A 23,504-nucleotide genomic window follows, 5' to 3' on the forward strand; every position below is an offset into this window, starting at 1 on the left:
AAACCTGAATCTAAATCATTTATATATATTATAAACAACAGAGGTCCCAGGACAGAGCCTTGAGGCACTCCACTTACAACATTTTCCCACTTTGACTTGATTCCATTTATACTAACTCTCTGTTTCCTTTGGTATAGCCATGCCCTAATCCAGCTTAATATAGCACCCCCAATACCATGAGACTCTATCTTTTTAATCAGTCTTTCATGTGGCACTGTATCAAAAGCTTTGCTAAAGTCAAGGTACACAACATCACAATCCTTACCACTATCAACTGCCTCAACTATGCTAGAATAAAAAGATAACAAATTTGTTACACATGAACGGCCATTTATAAAACCATGTTGCGACTCAATTATTAATTTATATTTTTCAAGATGAAGACGAATTTTATTTGCTATTATAGATTCGAGTAACTTTCCCACAATAGACGTTAGGCTAATTGGTCGATAGTTAGATGCAAGTGATCTATCTCCTTTCTTAAAAACTGGTATCACAGCAACTTTCCAAAACTCTGGCACTCTGCCTGACTCTATTGATTTATTAAATATGGTTGACAGTGGGTCACAAAGCTCCTCTTTGCATTCTTTAAGCACCCTGGCAAACACTTCATCCGGGCCTGGGGATTTGTTTGCTTTGAGTTTTACTATTTGTTTAAGAACATCCTCCCTGGTAACTGCTAAACTCGTCAACCTGTCCTCGTCCCCACCCACATAGACTTGTTCGGCTGAAGGCATATTGTTAAGTTCCTCTTTAGTAAATACAGATACAAAATATTTATTAAAAATACTACTCATCTCTTCATCACTATCTGTTATTTGACCTGTCTCAGTTTTGAATGGACCTATCCTTTCCCTAGTCTTAGTACGATATAACTGAAAAAAACCCTTTAGGATTTGTCTTTGCTTGCCTTGCTATGCGAACTTCATAGTTTCTTTTTGCTTTCCTTATCTCTTTTTTAACATTTCTAACCAGTTGTACGAATTCCTGTTCTAAAGTGACCTCCCCATTTTTAATCCTTTTGTACCAAGCTCTCTTTTTACCTATAAGGTTCTTCAAATTCTTTGTTATCCACTTTGGGTCATTAGTATTCGATCTATTCAATTTGTATGGTATACTACGTTCCTGTGCTTTGTTTAGAATATTCTTAAATAAGTTATATATTGAATCCACATCGAAATCCCCATTTACGTCACCTATCGCTTGGTTCATGTCTCGCTCCAAGACCGGCCCCCACCCCATACCCAAGACTTTCCAATCAATTTGACCCAAAGAATTTCTTAGGCTATTAAAATCAGCTTTTCGAAAATCTGGCACTTTAACAGAATTTTCTCCTACAGGTCTATTCCATTCTATGCTAAATCTGATTTCTTTGTGATCACTGTTCCCTAGCTCACTCCCTATTTCGATGTCATTAATTTGTGTTTCCCTGTTAGTTAACACTAAATCTAAAATATTATTTTCCCGTGTTGGTTCCTTAATGTGTTGCGTAAGAAAGCAATCGTCAATTAATTCTAGAAAATCTTCTGCTTCACTATTCCCTGTTTTGTTCAACCAGTTTATTCCACTAAAATTAAACTCACCCATGACGTAAATACTGTTAGATCTAGATGCCCTAGATATTTCATCCCATAGATGCTTTGCTTCCATTCTGTCTAAATTTGGTGGCCAATATATAACTCGTATTATAATATTATTTGCTTTTTCGTATAATTCTATCCAAATAGTTATAGTAACAAACTCTGCTTTCAGACAACAATCAGCCCCCTTGTTAAAGTCCCTAAACTTGCTAAACATAAACTCACTCCACACATTCTCTTTTGCCAATTACATTTACAAAACCCTGTTCTTAAATGCAAACCCTGCTCTGAAACTCTCTCTAGACAAACGTAATAGGACCCATTATCACCACACCTGAAATAAACCAGAAATAAATATATCTTTGATAACCCCAGAGTCAAACTTAATCTGTGTAAACACTCTTTGCAAATAAAGGGACCCAGTCTATGGAACTCACGCCCTAATGAATTGAAAAGCTGTCCAACTTTTGCTTCATTCAAAAACGAAAACAAAAAGTACCTAATTTCATCTTCATTATTTCCTACCTTGTGCTTTAAAATTACACTGTATCTAGTGCTACCCAATCCCCCAATCTTTATGTACCTAATCCAAACAACTTTAACATTGTGATCAATGCTGTCTTCTTACATGTGTAATCAACATGCTGAATTGTGCTTATTAATCTTTGTTAAATTACCAATTAAGATGTCAATGCAATCAATCAGAGCTACCGATGTGTTTTAATATACCTACTAATCACTCTCAACTCATTTTTTCTTGCAATGTACCTGTTATTATTTTATAAATTTTGCTAAAATTTACCTACTTAAAATTATCTGTTAGATTCAGGACCTGCCCGAAACGCTGAGCGTACAAGTAGATTTACAAGAATGTAAACACCATGCTAAGTATCCTCACAAAACCAATGTACCTTCTTGTATATATAAATAAATAAAATCTTCTGCTGCATTATTCCCTGTTCGGCTAAACCAATTGATTCCACTAAAATTAAAGTCACCCATGACACAAATACTGTTAGACCTAGATGCTCTGCATATTTCATCCCATAGGTGCTTTGCTTCCATCCTGTCTAAGTTTGGTGGCCTGTGTATAACTCCTATTTTAAAATTATTTGCTTTTTCGTTTAATTCTATCCAAATAGTTTCTGTGTTTGGCTCAGTTTCGATTTCCTCTTTGAGACTAAATTTATTACAATTTTCTTTAAAGGGACAAATCAAGGGACCCCACCTCCACCACGTCACGTGGCAACTGGTCCACAAATCAACAACCCTATTACCGAACCAGAATTTATCCAGGTTTTTCCGAAATATAAACTTATCCAGTTTATACCCATTGTTTCGTGTTTTGTCTTGTGTTGATACTTTTAATACCCAATTAATATCCCCTTTGGTTTGTCCATTCATCTACTTATAAACCTCTATCATGTCACCCGTAACTCTTCGCATTTCCAGTGAATGCAATTTAAGCTTTTTTAATCTTTCTTCATATGACAGGTTTCTGATTTGTGGAATTAAATTTGTCATTATACTCTGGACACGTTCAAGTGAATTTATATCCATTCTACAGTACTGCGACCAAAACTGAACTGCATAATCTAAATGGGGCCTAAACAGAGCAAGATATAGCTGATGAACAATACCAGGTGTCTTGTTACTAACACTTTGATTAATAAATTCCAGTGCCCTATTTGCCTTATTACGAACATTTATGCATTGATTTTTTTAGTTTTAAATTCTAACTAATCATAGCTCCCAGATCCCTTTCGCGATCAAACATCACAATCTCTACACCATCTGGCTCGTTTCTTGTGACACTATCATGATTACCTAGCCTCAAAACCTTACATTTGTCAGCTTTAAACTGCGTCTGCCAATCTTTTGACCTTATAAAAACCGTATTTGGATCGCTTTAGAGTGATAGTGAGTTTATCCGTGTTTATTTCCCTCCCGATTTTTGTATCATCGGCAAATTTGCAAATATTGCTGCTCAAACCTGAATCTAAATTACTTATATATATTATGAATAACAGAGCTCCCAGGACAGAGCTTTGAGGCACTCCACTTAGAACATTTTTCCAGTTTGACTTAACTCCATTTATACTAACTCTGTTTCCTTTGGTATAGCCATGCCCTAATCCAACCTAATATACCACCTCCAATAACATGACCCTCTATCTTTTTAATCAGACTTTCATGTGGCACAGTATCAAAAGCTTTGCTAAAGTCATGATACACAACATCAAAAACCTTACCATTATCAACGGCCTCAACTATTCTGGAAAAATATTGACCGCAAATTTGATAAACTTGAACGGCCATTTGTAAAACCATGTCGAGAATCATTTAATAATTTATGTTTTTCAAGATGAAAACGACTGGTATTTGAAATTAGCTATTCAAGAGACTTTCCTACAATAGACGTTAGGCTAATTGGTTGATAGTTTGGGGCAAGTGATCTATCTCCTTTCTTAGAAATTGGTACCACATTAGTAACCTTCCACTTGTCTGGCACTCTGTCTGACTCTAATGACTTATTAAATATGGTAGACAATGGATCGCAAAGCTCCTCTTTGCATTTATTAAGCCCCCTGGGAAATACTTCGTCTGGCCCTGGGGATTTGTTTTGTTTGAGTTTCACTATTTGTTTTATAACATCGTTCTTGGTAACTGTTAAACTAGTCAACCTGTCCTCGTCACCACCCCACATAGATTTGTTCGGCTGAAGGTATAGAGTTAAGTTCTTCTTTAGCAAATACATATATATATTATTTATTGAAAATACTACTAATCTCTTCGTTATTATCCGTTATTTGCCCTGTCTCAGTTTTCAAAAGACCTCTCCTTTCCCTAATAACTGAATAACTGAAAAACCTTTAGGACTTGCCTTTGCTTGCCCTGCTACATGAACTTTACAGTTTTTTTTGCCCTCCTTATCTATTTTTTACCATTTCTAACCAGTTGCACGAATTCTTGTTCAATACTGACTTCCCACATTCTTTATCCTTTTGTATCAAACTCTCTTTCTGTCTATAAGGTTCTTCAGATCCTTATCTGAAGATCTGATAGATCTTATCTGTGCTTTGCTTAGAATATTTTTAAATAAGTTATCTTTTGAATCCACATCGAAATCCCTTTTTAAATCACTCATTGCTGGATTCACGTCTTACTCCAAGACCGGCCCACCCCATATGCCCAAGGCTTTTCAATCTATTTGACCCAATAAATTTCTAAGGATATTAAAATCAGCTTTTCAAAAATCTGGTACTTTAACATAATTTTCTCCTACAGGTCTATTCCATTCCATGCTAAATCTGATTTCTTTGTGATCACTGTTCCCTAGTTCACTCCCTATTTCGATGTCATTAATTTGTGTTTCTCTGTTAGTTAACACTAAATCTAGAACATAATTTTGTCGTGGTGGTTCCTTAATGTATTGAGGATGAAAGCAATCGTTAATTAATTCTTGAAAACCTTCTGCTTCCCTGTTCTGTTAATTCAGTTTATTCCACTAAAATTAAAGTCACCTATGACAAAAATACTGTTAGAACTAGATGCTCTAGATATTTCATCCCATAGATGCTCTGCTTCCATTCTGTCTAAATTTGGAGGCCTAAATATATGACTCCTAACATAAGATTATTTGCTTTTTCGTTTATTTCTAGCCAAATACTGTCTGTGTGTGGCTCAGTTTTGATTCCCTCTTTGAGACTACATTTCAAATTTTCCCTAACATATATGGCTATTCCTCCTTCTCGGCCAATATAGGTGAAATATATTAGAAATTGCTTATACCGTTTATTTGATCTTTAGCTAATAGTTCTCTATTTTCTACATTCATCCACGTTTCGGTAGATGCAATAACATCTATTTTTTCTGTATATTCAGGAGCATTTAAATCGTTTATTTTGTTTCTTACACTCCGACTGTTCGTAAAATATACCCTAAGTGTGATGTCATTTTAAGGCCCACTCATTCCCTTATCATTTTACCATTTTTTCTCCCACAAACACATACTTTTATTAACTTCTTTTCCCATATCAATTCCCTTACCAGTATCTACTAATAGTTTAAACCCAAACTAACCTCTCCCAAGACAGGTTCCATCGAATTCGCAACAGCAACTACCCCAGTCCTAGATAGATTTACCCCATCCTGAGCATACATGTCATTTCTTCCATAGAAGTATTTCCAGTTATCTATGAATGATATTGTATTTGATTTGCAATATTTGTCCAGTCGGCAATTGACACCAAGTGCCCTCGACAACCATTCATTTCCAACTCCCTATCTTGGAAGAATGCCACATATGATCGGGATTCCTCCCTTGCTCCTAACTAATTGTATGGCTGTCTTAAACCTCTGTATCATTTCCTCACTCCTAACTCGTCCAACATCATTTTCTCCGGCACTGATACAAATAATGAGTTTGTTCCCATTTCAAGCTATAATAACGACCATGATGTTATCAATGTTACCAATCCCTGCTCTCGGATAGCAAACTCTTTACCTGCTCCCTCTATCTGTCACAAAATGTTCTATCCAAATACCTAACCTGGGAATCTCCCACAAACAAAAATTCGCTTAAGTACTTCCTTTACTTTCTGAGCACCTTAGGAACCTGCGCTAACTTCGTTGCTTTCCCTTTTGAGCGAATGACAGGCTCCAAACAGCACTCCTCCAACACGGTGAATGAGTTTGAAGTCTTTAGAATATCTGTAGGTGTATGAACAAATTCACAAGGGCCGTGACGAGGATTCGAACCTGCGTCCGAGAGCATCCCAGACGCTGCCTTAATCGACTGAGCTACGACATGGTAAAAGGAGTTGAAACCGAAGTTCTACTGAACTTACTGGATCCTGCAGCCTCTCCGAGGCACAAACCAGGGTTTTACACAACTTCCCCCAAGCACTCGAGCTATGTCAATAGGCCGTTCTCCCTCTTCGCCCTTACTTCATTACACACAGAAATCACAATTACGTGATGCATCAAATGAACAATCCACAAGGGTCCGTGACGAGGATTCGAAGTTCAATAGAACTTCGGTTTCAACTCCTTTTACCATGTCGTAGCTCAGTCGATTAAGGCAGCGTCTGGGATGCTCTCGGACGCAGGTTCGAATCCTCGCCACGACCCTTGTGGATTTGTTCATTTCATGCATCACACAATTGTGATTTCTGTGTGTAATCTGTACGCGTCTTTGTCAAAGTCTTCTTAAGACCCCTGACCTTTACGACATTCCACGACGACGACGACTTTCTACTGCTGCGCTTCTCCAGTGCGCAGCAGATGTGTTGCCTTGAGCAACACATTAGGAAACCATTTCCACGCAATGGTTTCTTAATGTGTTGCTCAAGGACAATATCGTCAATTAACTCTAGAAAATCTGCTGCTTCATTATTCCCTGGTCTGTTAAGCCAGTTTGTTCCTCTAAAATTAAAGTCACAATGAACATTCAAAAATTAAAATGACACAAATATTTTTTTACCTTAATGCGCTAGATATTTCATCCCATAGATGCTTTGCTTCTATTCTGTGTAAGTTTGGTGGCCTGTATACAACTCCTATGATAAGATTTTTTGGTGTTTCGTTTAATTCGAGCCAAATAGTTTTTGAGTGGGGCAGTTTTCATTCCCTCTTTGTGACTACCTTTCAAATTTTCCCTAACATATATTGCTACTCCTCCTCCTCTTCTAATATACATTTATCTGTGTGAAATAGTTTAAATATATATATATTTAAATATATATATATATATATATATATATATATATATATATATATATATATATATATATATATATATATATATATATTATATATATATATATATGCGAACAAGCCTGAATGGTCCCCAGGACATATGCAACTGAAAACTCACACCCCAGAAGTGACTCGAACCCATACTCCCAGAAGCAACGCAACTGGTATGTACAAGACGCCTTAATCCACTTGACCATCACGACCGGACAAAATGAGGTGATAGCCGAGGCTATTTGAACCACCCCACCGCCGGCACTCGGATAGTTATCTTGGGCATAGCATTTTACCAAATCACCTCATTCTTTGGGGCAACACGTGAGGAACACAAATGCGAACAAGCCTGAATGGTCCCCAGGACATATGCAACTGAAAACTCACACCCCAGAAGTGACTCGAACCCATACTCCCAGAAGCAACGCAACTGGTATGTACAAGACGCCTTAATCCACTTGACCATCACGACCGGACAAAATGAGGTGATAGCCGAGGCTATTTGAACCACCCCACCGCCGGCACTCGGATAGTTATCTTGGGCTATCACCTCATTTTGTCCGGTCGTGATGGTCAAGTGGATTAAGGCGTCTTGTACATACCAGTTGCGTTGCTTCTGGGAGTATGGGTTCGAGTCACTTCTGGGGTGTGAGTTTTCAGTTGCATATGTCCTGGGGACCATTCAGGCTTGTTCGCATTTGTGTTCCTCACGTGTTGCCCCAAAGAATGAGGTGATTTGGTAAAATGCTATGCCCAAGATAACTATCCGAGTGCCGGCGGTGGGGTGGTTCAAATAGCCTCGGCTATCACCTCATTTTGTCCGGTCGTGATGGTCAAGTGGATTAAGGCGTCTTGTACATACCAGTTGCGTTGCTTCTGGGAGTATGGGTTCGAGTCACTTCTGGGGTGTGAGTTTTCAGTTGCATATGTCCTGGGGACCATTCAGGCTTGTTCGCATTTGTGTTCCTCACGTGTTGCCCCAAAGAATGAGGTGATTTGGTAAAATGCTATGCCCAAGATAACTATCCGAGTGCCGGCGGTGGGGTGGTTCAAATAGCCTCGACTATCACCTCATTTTGTCCGGTCGTGATGGTCAAGTGGATTAAGGCGTCTTGTACATACCAGTTGCGTTGCTTCTGGGAGTATGGGTTCGAGTCACTTCTGGGGTGTGAGTTTTCAGATATATATATATATATATATATATATATATATATATATATATATATATATATATATATATATATATATATATGTCGTACCTAGTAGCCAGAACGCACTTCTCGGCCTACTATGCATGTCCCGATTTGCCTAATAAGCCAAGTTTTCCTGAAATAATATATTTTCTCAAATTTTTTTCTTATGAAACGATAAAGCTACCCATTTCATTATGTATGAGGTTAATTTTTTTTTATTGGAGTTAAAATTAACGTAGATATATGACCGAACCTAACCAACTCTACCTAACCTAACCTAACCTATCTTTATATGTTAGGTTAGGTTAGGTAGCAGAAAAAGTTAGGTTAGGTTAGGTTAGGTAGGTTAGGTAGTCGAAAAGTCGAAAAACAATTAATTCATGAAAACTTGGCTTATTAGCAAATCGGGCCTTGTATAGTAGGCTGAGAAGTGCGTTCTGGCTACTAGGTACAACATATATATATATATTGTGACGGTGTTCCCCCCCTTATATTTCTCCCACGCCTGCAGTAAGAGTCATGTCCACTTTACCCAAGCGTTCTCTACGTCGCAGGCATCAATTTGGTATATGTGGGAGAGTGGAGTGTTCTCGGAGTGCCGAGAAATTTATAAAACAATAGTATTCTGGCCTGTGGTTTAGGCCCTTTAGGAAGCCAAGATGGCGCTGGCTCTCCTGTTTCCCCGCCAAAACTGTGTGACGTCAGTGACACCGGATTGGTCACCGACAGCAATGTGGCACAGGGAGCCAATGAAAACCTCCCGTGGCGAATGTGACGTCACGAAGGAAGGAGGGTCCGGTCGGCGCGCCGCGTTGGCGCCATCAGTCTGACACGACACGTCAAGGAAGTTGGACGTGCGAAGATTGGTCCTGTCAGTTTGACAGTTGTTCCCGCTCCTGTGGATTTTACGCGTCACCTGAAGTCTGCAGAACTCTGTGAGGTCTTCCTTCGTTCATGTGTGGAACCAGAGAGGGAATTGACGGATATTGAGCAACAAGTGCTCCAGGACAGGTACTGTGCAAGAAGAAGTGAAGTCTGTGCAGTGACGTATGCGACGTCTGAGGCAGTTCACCCGTTCGTGACGGCGTAGTGGCTGAATAGAGCCACTGGGAAGCAGAGGAAGAAAGAAACTACTCGGGAATCCGAACGACTGCAGCCGAGACGTAGGCGGGCAGCCGTAGCTGGGAGGAAAAGTCGACGGCCGGGAGACCGACTCCAACCCTACAAGAAGTCGAGGAGGAGCATGGACCTGCAGGGATAAGGCACGGAGACGACGCGCTTACGGTGGGACATTGATTGAGTTCCTGGAGGACACGACAGTGTGTGTGTGGGGGCGTTCCCGACACGAGGCAGGAGCCAGGACCAGGAGCTACAACTCAACTCTCATCGGAGGATAGGTGGAAGTAGGTGGTTCTACTTTCCCTCCCAATTCCCCTTTAGTCAGCTATATTATTCAGCTATATTATCTAGCCTGAGGATTTTGTATGTCATGAGCAAGGCTCACCTATGTCACAGTAAGGCACCAGTGTGCAGAGTAGTACTATCAAGAGTACTCACGATATTTATGTTCATTATTGGTGTGTACAGGCACCCGGAGTAATTGATGAATTTACTGTGTGGAGAATGTCTTTCATGAGACTTTAATGTAATCATATAGTGAGAGAACATATATAATATTATGCCAGTATTTGGAAGTTAGGCTATGTGCCCAGTAACTATGTTATTACCATTTATTGACGTCTGATTTATCTATATTATATATGTCTATGTTCGTGCATTGAATAATCATTCATGTGTGCAGTGATTAATTGTGTTATCGCCCACGAAAGGAAATAATGAGAACTCCAGTGTTAAACACTTCATAAGTTATCATTAAATGAAGGGCAGTGTGTCATACCATGGCAGTGAACTATTGTCACATTTAATATAGTAATGTTTGTTTGAGCCCAAGATCAGTGTAGCGAAGTAATACATGCTATTGTCGCAAATATCGAGTGTTCGAACTTCTAGTGATCTTTGAGAACTTGAAGAAACAGTGCGCGTGACGCCAGAGAAACAAGCAATAAACATTCGCGCGAGGGAAGGCGCCCAGCTGATTTTGACAGTGACAAGAGGGGGAGTGTTGCCGACTTAGTGAGTGCATATTATACGTGGGAACGAACAACTCCCGCCCAGATCAGCTGATTGTTTATTGATATGACCTTGTGATGTCTTCAAATGAGTTTTAAGTAAAATACAAAATACATTTGTGTTTATATCATCCCCTCCATTTATCTTGTGGCTATATAATACCTGAAAGCAGAGAGTGATAGAAGTAAATACCTGCCTGATATCCTGATCTATTGAGTGTGTCCTTGCCACGGTTACCACAACTCAACAAATCCACTGACGTGTTACTGGACACCGAAAACACCAGTTGGCGACCTTGTGGTTAATAGTAGAGCCCTATTGTTGGGGCGGGCACATAACAGTTAAGTGAACGAGTTGTGTTCCCACTCCTTCTCAATCAGAGGCCGGTTGGGATTGACTGGGATACTCTCCTGGCGTACAGTGGCGCCGCGAGGATAGAGTGAAGACCCGCAGGGCTACGGTGAGTGACCTTGAGTATAACTGTTGCTCACCCCCTAGAGAGTGGAACAATATACCCCAACATTGGCGACCATGCCAGGATTAAGTACTGATACGGTTGCTCACCGAGTGAATCCCCAACATTGGCGACCTTGCCAGGATCACGATCGAAATAAAGGTTGCAGTTGTGGTAGTTGGCAGTGGTAGTAGGTATCAGGTACAGGTTATCACTCATAGCACAAGATGGAGGATGATAAAGTAACAAGGTTCATTGACACTAGAGATGAGCAGGTGCTGGAGGAATGCACCAAGGCACAGTTACAGGCAATAGCAGACCATTTTGGGATAAAGCTGAGATCTCACAGAGTGGGAGAAAAAAGGAAAAAAGACTGGAGAATCCCCAACAATATATATATATATATATATATATATATATATATATATATATATATATATATATATATATATATATATATATATATATATGTCATACCTAGTAGCCAGAACACACTTCTCAGCCTACTATGCAAGGCCCGATTTGCCTAATAAGCCAGGTTTTCATGAATTAATTGTTTTTCGACAACCTAACCTACCTAACCTAACCTAACCTAACTTTTTCGGCCACCTAACCTAACCTAACCTATTAAGATAGGTTAGGTTAGGTTAGGTAGGGTTGGTTAGGTTCGGTCATATATCTACGTTAATTTTAACTCCAATAAAAAAAAAATTGACCTCATACATAATGAAATGGGTAGCTTTATCATTTCATAAGAAAAAAATTAGAGAAAATATATTAATTCAGGAAAACTTGGCTTATTAGTCAAATCGGGCCTTGCATAGTAGGCTGAGAAGTGCTTTCTGGCTACTAGGTACGACATATATATATATATATATATATATATATATATATATATATATATATATATATATATATATATATATATATATATATATATATATATATATACATATATATACATATATATATGTATATATATACATAAGCCTATACTTGCATAAACCACAAGTGAAGATTAATAATCTTTGGACAACACCCACCAGTGGGACTCGAACCCAGAAAGCACAACTACCTTCCAGTAGCTGGCATAACTAGTATGCTTTAACCCACTACACCATCAGACCTTACAAAAGAAGTAGATAGTTTGAGATATATATCCCAAACATCTCCACTTCCCGAAGGCACCAGATGAGTGTGGGGTCAGTCTGCATTTTCCATCAAGCCACTGTCAATGTGAGAGAACTCGTGTCCAGCTTATAACCCTATACTTGCATAAACCACAAGTGAAGATTAATAATCTTTGGACAACACCCACCAGTGGGACTCGAACCCAGAAAGCACAACTACCTTCCAGTAGCTGGCATAACTAGTATGCTTTAACCCACTACACCATCAGACCTTACAAAAGAAGTAGATAGTTCGAGATATATATCCCAAACATCTCCACTTCCAGAAGGCACCAGATGAGTGTGGGGTCAGTCTGCCTTTTCCATCAAGCCACTGTCAATGTGAGAGAACTCGTGTCCGGCTTATAAGCCTATACTTGCATAAACCACAAGTGAAGATTAATAATCTTTGGACAACACCCACCAGTGGTACTCGAACCCAGAAAGCACAACTACCTTCCAGTAGCTGGCATAACTAGTATGCTTTAACCCACTACACCATCAGACTTTACAAAAGAAGTAGATAGTTCGAGATATATATCCCAAACATCTCTACTTCCCGAAGGCACCAGATGAGTGTGGGGTCAGTCTGCATTTTCCATCAAGCCACTGTCAATGTGAGAGAACTCGTGTCCAGCTTATAACCCTATACTTGCATAAACCACAAGTGAAGATTAATAATCTTTGGACAACACCCACCAGTGGGACTCGAACCCAGAAAGCACAACTACCTTCCAGTAGCTGGCATAACTAGTATGCTTTAACCCACTACACCATCAGACCTTACAAAAGAAGTAGATAGTTCGAGATATATATCCCAAACATCTCCACTTCCCGAAGGCACCAGATGAGTGTGGGGTCAGTCTGCATTTTCCATCAAGCCACTGTCAATGTGAAAGAAGTCGTGTCCAGCTTAAAAGCCTATACTTGCATAAACCACAAGTGAAGATTAATAATCTTTGGACAACACCCACCAGTGGGACTCGAACCCAGGAAGCACAACTAACTACAAGTATAGGCTTATAAGCTGGACACGAGTTCTCTCACATTGACAGTGGCTTGATGGAAAATGCAGACTGACCCCACACTCATCTGGTGCCTTCGGGAAGTGGAGATGTTTGGGATATATATCTCGAACTATCTACTTCTTTTGTAAGGTCTGATGGTGTAGTGGGTTAAAGCATACTTGTTATGCCAGCTACTGGAAGGTAGTTGTGCTTTCTGGGTTCGAGTCCCACTGGTGGGTGTTGTCCAAAGATTATATATATACATATATATATATATATATATATATATATATATATATATATATATATATATATATATATATATATATATATATATATATATATATATATATAAAAATATATATATATATATATGCAAACAAGCCTGAATGGTCCCCAGGACTATATACAACTGAAAACTCACACCCCAGAAGTGACTCGAACCCATACTCCCACAACTGGTATGTACAGGGACGCCTTAATCCGCTTGACCATCACGACCGGACATAAGGAAGTGATAGCCGAGGCTATATGAACCACTTCCCCGCCGGCACTCGGATGGTAATCTTGGGCATAGCATTTTATCAAATCACCTCATTCTTTGGGGCACACGTGAGGAACACAAATGCAAACAAGCCTGAATGGTCCCCAGGACTATATACAACTGAAAACTCACACCCCAGAAGTGACTCGAACCCATACTCCCACAACTGGTATGTACAGGGACGCCTTAATCCGCTTGACCATCACGACCGGACATAAGGAAGTGATAGCCGAGGCTATATGAACCACTTCCCCGCCGGCACTCGGATGGTAATCTTGGGCATAGCATTTTATCAAATCACCTCATTCTTTGGGGCACACGTGAGGAACACAAATGCAAACAAGCCTGAATGGTCCCCAGGACTATATACAACTGAAAACTCACACCCCAGAAGTGACTCGAACCCATACTCCCACAACTGGTATGTACAGGGACGCCTTAATCCGCTTGACCATCACGACCGGACATAAGGAAGTGATAGCCGAGGCTATATGAACCACTTCCCCGCCGGCACTCGGATGGTAATCTTGGGCATAGCATTTTATCAAATCACCTCATTCTTTGGGGCACACGTGAGGAACACAAATGCAAAACAAGCCTGAATGGTCCCCAGGACTATATACAACTGAAAACTCACACCCCAGAAGTGACTCGAACCCATACTCCCACAACTGGTATGTACAGGGACGCCTTAATCCGCTTGACCATCACGACCGGACATAAGGAAGTGATAGCCGAGGCTATATGAACCACTTCCCCGCCGGCACTCGGATGGTAATCTTGGGCATAGCATTTTATCAAATCACCTCATTCTTTGGGGCACACGTGAGGAACACAAATGCAAACAAGCCTGAATGGTCCCCAGGACTATATACAACTGAAAACTCACACCCCAGAAGTGACTCGAACCCATACTCCCACAACTGGTATGTACAGGGACGCCTTAATCCGCTTGACCATCACGACCGGACATAAGGAAGTGATAGCCGAGGCTATATGAACCACTTCCCCGCCGGCACTCGGATGGTAATCTTGGGCATAGCATTTTATCAAATCACCTCATTCTTTGGGGCACACGTGAGGAACACAAATGCAAACAAGCCTGAATGGTCCCCAGGACTATATACAACTGAAAACTCACACCCCAGAAGTGACTCGAACCCATACTCCCACAACTGGTATGAACAGGGACGCCTTAATCCGCTTGACCATCACGACCGGACATAAGGAAGTGATAGCCGAGGCTATATGAACCACTTCCCCGCCGGCACTCGGATGGTAATCTTGGGCATAGCATTTTATCAAATCACCTCATTCTCTATCCTTCACTTCACTCTTCTTCTATCTTCACTCTATCTTCACTCTATCTTCGTGGTCTTCACTCTATCCTCGTGGCGCCACTGTACGCCAGGAGTGTATCCCAGTCAATCCCAACCGGCCTCTGATCGAGAAGGAGTGGGAACACAACTTGTTCACTTAACTATTGTGTGCCCGCCCCGTCATGGGCTCTACTACTAACCACAAGGTCGCCAATTGGTGTTTCCGGTGTCCAGTAACACGTGCCCCAAAGAATGAGGTGATTTGATAAAATGCTATGCCCAAGATTACCATCCGAGTGCCGGCGGGGAAGTGGTTCATATAGCCTCGGCTATCACTTCCTTATGTCCGGTCGTGATGGTCAAGCGGATTAAGGCGTCCCTGTACATACCAGTTGTGGGAGTATGGGTTCGAGTCACTTCTGGGGTGTGAGTTTTCAGTTGTATATAGTCCTGGGGACCATTCAGGCTTGTTTGCATTTGTGTTCCTCACGTGTGCCCCAAAGAATGAGGTGATTTGATAAAATGCTATGCCCAAGATTACCATCCGAGTGCCGGCGGGGAAGTGGTTCATATAGCCTCGGCTATCACTTCCTTATGTCCGGTCGTGATGGTCAAGCGGATTAAGGCGTCCCTGTACATACCAGTTGTGGGAGTATGGGTTCGAGTCACTTCTGGGGTGTGAGTTTTCAGTTATATATATATATATATATTTTTATATATATATATATATATATATATATATATTGTCGGGGTTCACCTCATTAAGAGAGGGGCGAGTAACAGTATACTCAAGGTCACTCACCGTAGCCCTGCGGGTCTTCACTCTATCCTCGTGGCGCCACTGTACGCCAGGAGTGTATCCCAGTCAATCCCAACCGGCCTCTGATCGAGAAGGAGTGGGAACACAACTTGTTCACTTAACTATTGTGTGCCCGCCCCGTCATGGGCTCTACTACTAACCACAAGGTCGCCAATTGGTGTTTCCGGTGTCCAGTAACACGTCAGTGGTTTTGTTGAATTGTGGTAACAGTGGCAAGGACACACTCAATAGATCTGATATCTAGCAGGTATTTACTTCTATCACTATTTGCTTTCAGGTTTTATATAGCCACAAGAAATATGGAGGGGATGATATAAACACCAATGTACCTTGCATTTTACTTAAAACTCATTCAAAGACATCACAAAATTATATCAAATAAGCAAACAGCTGTTCCAGGCGGAAGTCGCTCGTTCCCACACATATAATCATGAACTCGCCAAGCTGGCAATGCTCCCCCTCACGTCAATGTCAAAATCAGCTGGGCGACTCCCACCGTGCGAATGTTCGTGTATTTGTTGGCCTGTGGCGTGACGCGCCTGTTTCTTTACATTCTCAAAGATCACTAGAAGTTCGAACACACAATATTTGCGACAATAGCACGTAAATACTTCGCTGCACTGATCTTGAGCTCAGTCAAACATTTCTATATTAATGGACACAATAATTCACTAATATGGTATAACACACTGCCCTTCATTTAATGATAACGTATGCAAGTATATATCACTGGAGTTCTCAGTAATTCCTTTCGTGGGCGATAACACAATTAATCACTGCACACATGAATGATTATTCAATACACAAGCATAGACACATGTATATATATATATAGATAATTCATAGACATCAATAATATTAATAATATAGTTACTGGGCACTTAGCCTATCACCAAATACTGGTATTTTATATATATATATACTCTCTCAATAACTGATCATATTAAAGTCTCATGAAAGACATTATCAGCACAGTAAATTCATCAATTACTCCGGGTGCCTGCATACACCAATAATAGTAATAAATTCCGTGAGCACTCTATATAGTCCCACTCTGCACACTGGTGCCTTACTGTGACATAGGTGAGCCTTGCTCACGACATACAAAATACTCTGGCTAAATAATATAGATGACTAAAGGGGAATTGGGAGGGAAACTAAAATCACCTACTTCCACCTATCCTCCGGTGAGAGTGGAGTTGTAGCTCCAGGTCCTGGCTCCTGCCTCGTGTAGGGAACGCCCCCACACACACTCTGTCGTGTCCTCCAGGAACTCAATCAACATCCCACCATAAACGCGTCGTCTCCGTGCCTTTTCACTGCAGGTCCGTGCTCCTCCACGACTTCTCGTAGGGTTGGAGTCGGTCTCCCGGCCGGCAACTTCTCCTCCCAGCTACGGCTGCCCGCCTACGTCTCGGCTGCAGTCGTTCGGATTCCCGATTAGTGTCTTCTTCACTGCTTCCCCGTGGATTGGCCCAGCCGCTACGTCGTCACTGTGAAGCTATCAGACGTCCCAGACGATACTGCCTAGACTCCACCTGCACAGCACCCGATCCTGGAGCACTTGATGCTCAATATTCCATCAATTCCCTCTTCGGTTCAACACATGAAATGAAGGAAGACCTCTGGCGCACTTGCAGACTACGGGTGACGCGTAAGATCCACGGGAGTGGCGTATTACTGTCAGATTGACAGGATCAACCTTCACACATCCGCCCACCTTGACGTGTCGTGTCAGACTGATGGTGCCGCCGTGGCGCTCTGACCGGACCCCCTTTCCTTCGTGACGTCATATTCGCCATGGGAGGTTTTCATTGGCTCCTTGTGCCACATCGCTGTCGGTGACCAATCTGGTGCCACTGACGTCGCACAGTTTTGGCGGCAAAACAGAAGAGCCAGCGCCATATTGGCTTCCTAAAGGGCCTAAACCACAGGCCAAAATACTCTTCTTTTACAAATTTCTCGCCACTCCGAGAACACTACCTTCTCCCACATATATCAAACTGATGCCTGCGACGTAGAGAACGCTCGGGTAAAGTGGACATAACTCTTACTGCAGGCGTGGGAGAAATACAAGGGGGGGAACACCGTCACATACCCCTCCCCTTAAAATAAGAGTCATGTCTGGTTAGTGTATACGGGACAGGGCATCCGCAACCACGTTGTCCTTCCCCCTGATGTGCTTGATGTCCAGCCGGTATTCTTGCAGTAGCAACGCCCACCTCGTCAGACGTTGGTTGGAGTTCCTCATTTTGTACAAAATGGTGAGAGGGTTGTGATCTGTGAACACCAGAACAGGTCTCGCCCCTCCTCCCACGTACACATCGCAGTGCTTCAGGGCCATAACTAGCGCCAATGCCTCTTTCTCAACGGTACTATAGGCCCGCTGGTATTTCACAAACTTCTTAGAGTAGAAAGCTACTGGCCTATGTATTTCACTTCTCTCTTGGGCCAACATGGCCCCTATCCCAACGTCGCTGGCGTCTACGTACAGGATGAATCCGGCTGAGAAATCTGGGGATATTAATACCGGGGCCTCCGTCAACAGATTTTTGGTCTTCTCAAAAGACTCTTGGCAGGCCTCTCCCCATCTCCATCGCACATTCTTGGAGAGTAGCTCGGTCAGGGGATGCGCTACCGTGGAAAAATTCCTGCAAAACCCACGATAGTATCCTATCATCCCGAGATACCTTAACAACTCTTTACGCATTCTGGGCACTGGGTATTCCTTAATGGCTGACACTTTGTGATCTACAGGGGTTACTTCCCCTTGGCCGATGGCGAAGCCAAGGTACTCTAAGTGGGCCTTCCCAAACTCGCTCTTGGCTAAATTTACAGTCAAGTTAGCCTCCTCTAGCCTTCTAAACAATTCCTTGAGTCTCTCCAGGTGCGTCTTCCAATCGTCGGCGTACACGACGATGTCATCGATGTATACTGTGCAGCCTTCGGCTCCCCTTAGCAATTCATTCATCATGCGCTGGAAACAGCTACCGCTGTTTTTCATTCCAAAGGGTAACACCTTGTATTGGTACAGCCCGTCAGGAGTTGCGAAAGCTGATATTTTCCTGGCCTCAGGAGTCAAAGAGATCTGGTAGTACCCCTTGAGCAGATCGACCTTGGATACGTACCTTGCACTGCCCACCTGGTCGATGCAATCGCTCACTCTTGGCATGGGGTGAGAATCTGCCACTGTGATGGAGTTCACTTTTCTGTAGTCTGTACAAAAGCGGAAGGTACCATCGCTTTTCTTCACTAACAAGCATGGGGAACTCCACTCACTTTTACTGGGCTTCGCAAGGTCGTTCTCAAGGAGATACTCCACCTCCTTCCTCATCAGCTCTCGCTTCTCTGGGCTTACCCTATACGCGCTCTGCTTGACGGGCCTGGCGTCCCTCACCTCCACCTCGTGCGTTACACTCTTGTGTCGTCGGGGCACGTCGGTAAAGAGAGAGGCATTCTCCCTCAGTAGGTTCGTCAGGTCCGCGCTTTGTTGCCCTTCCAGGTGTAGTAGCTTGTCCTCGATCTTCGCCAGACTCTCCGTATTGGTGAGACGGGTGCCGTCCGCCCTGGACCTCTTTCCTTCCTCCTCTGGAAGCTCCTGGTCCACCTGCATGCACAAAATCGTCTTCTGCTGGGGGTCTCGGGTCACCGTCCCGTCCTGCACGGCGGCTCCTCCTTCCTCAGGGAAGAAAGGCTTCAGGCGGTCTACATGACACACCTGTTTCTTGCGGGGTCTATCCGGCTTCCCGATTTCATACGATACAGGACCCAACTGCCTTAGCACCTGGTATGGTCCCTCGAACCGCGACTCGGTCACTCTACTCTTACCCGGCAGCAATACCATCACCTGGGACCCAACCTGGAACTCCCTCGGCGTAGCTCTCTTGTCGTACCACTCTGACATCTTACGCTGCACCTCCTTCAGATGTTTCCCAGCTAGTTCCTTTGCTAGAGTGAGACGCTCTTTGAACTTTTGAACATATTCATTTACCGTCCCCACGGTCACTCCTGGTGTCCATTGTTCCTTCAGCATGGACAGAGGACTTCGCACCTCGTGTCCATACACCAGCTGGAAAGGTGAGAAACCTAACGATTCTACCACCGCGTTACGTATGGCAAACAACACGGGGTATACTGCCTCATCCCACTCAGCCCCCTGTTCTGCGCAGAACACTCTCAGAACGGTCTTCAAGGTGGAGTGAAACCTTTCGATCGCCCCTTGCGACTGCGGTCGGTAGGGCGACGACCGAATCTGAGTCACTCCCCTACTTGTCACCGTCTGTCGGAACCACTTAGACTGGAATATACTTCCACAGTCTGTCTGAATTTCTCTGGGCATCCCCACCCAAGAGAAAAATCGTTGTAGTTGCCCGGCTACTCCTCTCGACATCAAACGTCGCATCGGGACGGCTTCTGGAAATCTGGTGGACGCACACATGATCGTCATCAGGTAGGTATTCCCTCGTTTCGTCCTTGGCAACGGACCCACCCCGTCGACCAACAGAACGCTCGAATGCAGGCCCAAACGCCGGAACAGGGACCAACGAGGACTTCGGTATCGCGGGTTGGCTCTTCCCTGCCCTCTGGCACGGTAAGCACGTCTTACAATAACGCCTCACGTCGGCGTCCATACCTGGCCAGTAGAAATGATCCCTGATCTTTCGCAGCATCTTGGTCACCCCCAGGTGACCTGCAAAGCCCACAGAATGCGATAGGTCTAACACTGCCGCTCTGCACCGGGCCGGCAACACTACCTGGTGCCTCGTACCTAGAGACTCTTCTCCGGCCTCCATCCTCACCGGCCTCCACTGTCTCATCAGCATGCCGTTCCGTATGTAAAAATGAGTGGTCCTCTCAGGACCCACACGTCCTCCTTTGGCCTCACGAATTAATTCGGGGAACTCTATTTGCTGCAACTCTCCAAGACGAGTGCGGTCTACCCCTAGAGAACTGGTAAGGGTCACCTTTAACTCACCATTCGGGCTACCTTCGCCCTCCGCTCGTTCTCCGGGTCCCAAGAAGAGGTGATCGATTCCCAGGCTGTCGGACGTCTCCTCAGCCCCATCAGACTCACACCCTCTGTGTCCTTCGCGCTGCCTCGGCATCACAGCACAAACCGGGAATGCCACCGTGGCGAATCCTTTCTCGTTCCCACAGGCGTCTAACACTCCGCCCGTCTCCTTATAGTGCTCTAGGCACTCCTCGCCCTTCACGAGATTCGGGAGGATATATCCTCCACATGCGTCATTTCCCAAGATGACTTGTGCCTCCATCTTGGGCATTGATGCACAGACCCCCACCACAAGGGTCTGGCAGCCATAATCAGAATTCAGAGTCACCTGGTGTAGGGGCATCCTCACTGGGCCTCCCACAGTGGTCACACTTGCCACCCCCACACTGGTACTCTCGTAACCCTCAGGGAACAGGGTTTCACTCACCAGGGTAAAATCTGCCCCAGTGCCTCTTAATATCTTCACAGGGATGGGGTCTGCGTCCCCCATCCTTACGGTTCCCTCACACACAAATGGGTGAACTCTTTTCTCCCCACTCAGTACGGGTTCATCCCGCATCCTCTCGGCCATCTGGTCCTCGACCCTCACGAAAGCAACGTTTCCCCTGTTGTTTAGGGCGTTTGCATTCCCGCGCGACGTGTCCGAATACTCCGCAGTTGTAGCAGCGGATCTTCCTCGTCGGAGACCATCCACCATCGCTCGCCCTGGCACTGCCTCCAGAGGCCGTCGCTCCGTGTGTCTTCCTCGCACCATCCGTCGACTCCTTCGTCACAGTAACAGCTCCTGAGCTCTCAGCTTGGTACTTCTTTACCGGCTCCACAGCACTCTTCGATCCTCTGTTGTCCCCACTCGAGAGGTGGGACTTGGGAGAACTCACTCCTGTCCTCCATCCGTCCGTCCTCCTATAATTTCTACTATTTCCGGAGTATATGGGCGGTCGGTGCTGTCCCTCTCTGCGTGGGCGTAAGGCTTCTTCCAGCATGTCGGCTCTGTCGGCTGCGGCCCTCAGGTCCTTTATGTCCGCCTCCTTTACTCTCACCCTGATCTCAGGAGAGAGCACGGACATAAACTTCTCTATGACCATAAGCCTCTTGACCTCCTCAGCCGACTTCGCTCCTTCAGACTCCAGCCACTTAAGGAACTTCCTCTCCATGTCCCTCGCCGTCTCCGCATAAGATTTTCCTGGCGAACGGGTACATTCCCTGAATCTCTTCCTGTAACATTCCGGCGTGAGCTTGAAAGAATGGAGCACAGCTCTCTTTACAGCATCGTAGTTGGTACACTCTTGGAGGTCGAGCATATTGTAGGCTTCACGAGCTTCACCGGTGAGCCTACCCTGAACCAGCTCCGCCCACTCCGCCCTTGGCCACCTTTTCAAAGTAGCAACCCTTTCGAAGTGGTCGAAGAAACCTTCAGCTTCGTTTGGTACAAAGACCGGCAAATCTCGCTCCCTCACTCGGCGGTCTTCCTGCTGTGGCGGAGCAGGTGGAGCTAGCCCTAGCTCAGCTCGCTTCAGCTCCACATCCTTGTTAGCTTCTATCTCCTGCTGTTTCAGCCTAGGTTCTAACTCGCGCTCCTCTCGTTCCTCACGCTTCAGTTGCGCTTCCCACTCTTGTTCCTTACGCTTCAGTTGCGCTTCTTCTCTCCTCAGCTGGGCTTCTCGCTCTTCTTTGCGCTGCTTTGCCTCTCGCTCTTCTTTGCGCTGCTGTGCTTCTGCTTCTCGCTCTTCCTTGCGCTGCTGTGCCTCTCGCTCTTCTTTGCGCTGCTGTGCTTCTGCTTCTCGCTCTTCTCTCCTCAGCTGTGCCTCTCGTTCCTGTTCTTCCCGCTTCAGTTGCGCTTCCAGCTGCAGCTTCATTATCTCCAGCTTAACGCTGCGCCTGCTGCCGCTGGATCCCCTGCTGCTTCCACCGATGCTCAGGTGTTCTCCCATACTGGCAGGTGTTTGTGGCCGTTCCTCCCCCAAAGCTTCGTCTCGTGCCCTGAGCTGTGCCATGATCTCCAGTCTTCTCTCTCCCACTTTGGAAGATCTCAGCTTTATCCCAAAATGGTCTGCTATTGACTGTAACTGTGCCTTGGTGCACTCCTCTAGCACCTGCTCATCTCTAGTGTCAATGAACCTCGTCACTTTATCATCCTCCATCTTGTGCTATGAGTGATAAACTGTACCTGATACCTAATACCACTGCAAAGTACCACAACTGCAACCTTTATCTTGATCGTTATCCAGGCAAGGTCGCCAATGTCGGGGTTCACCTCATTAAGAGAGGGGCGAGTAACAGTATACTCAAGGTCACTCGCCGTAGCCCTGCGGGTCTTCACTCTATCCTCGCGGCGCCACTGTACGCCAGGAGAGTATCCCAGTCAATCCCAACCGGCCTCTGATTGAGGAGTGGGAACACAACTTGTTCACTTAACTATTGTGTGCCCGCCCCGTCATGGGCTCTACTACTAACCACAAGGTCGCCAACTGGTGTTTCCGGTGTCCAGTAACACGTCAGTGGTTTTGTTGAATTGTGGTAACAGTG

This window comes from Procambarus clarkii, chromosome 93 (assembly GCF_040958095.1).
Source record: "Procambarus clarkii isolate CNS0578487 chromosome 93, FALCON_Pclarkii_2.0, whole genome shotgun sequence".
NCBI classification, from domain to species: Eukaryota; Metazoa; Arthropoda; class Malacostraca; order Decapoda; family Cambaridae; genus Procambarus; species Procambarus clarkii.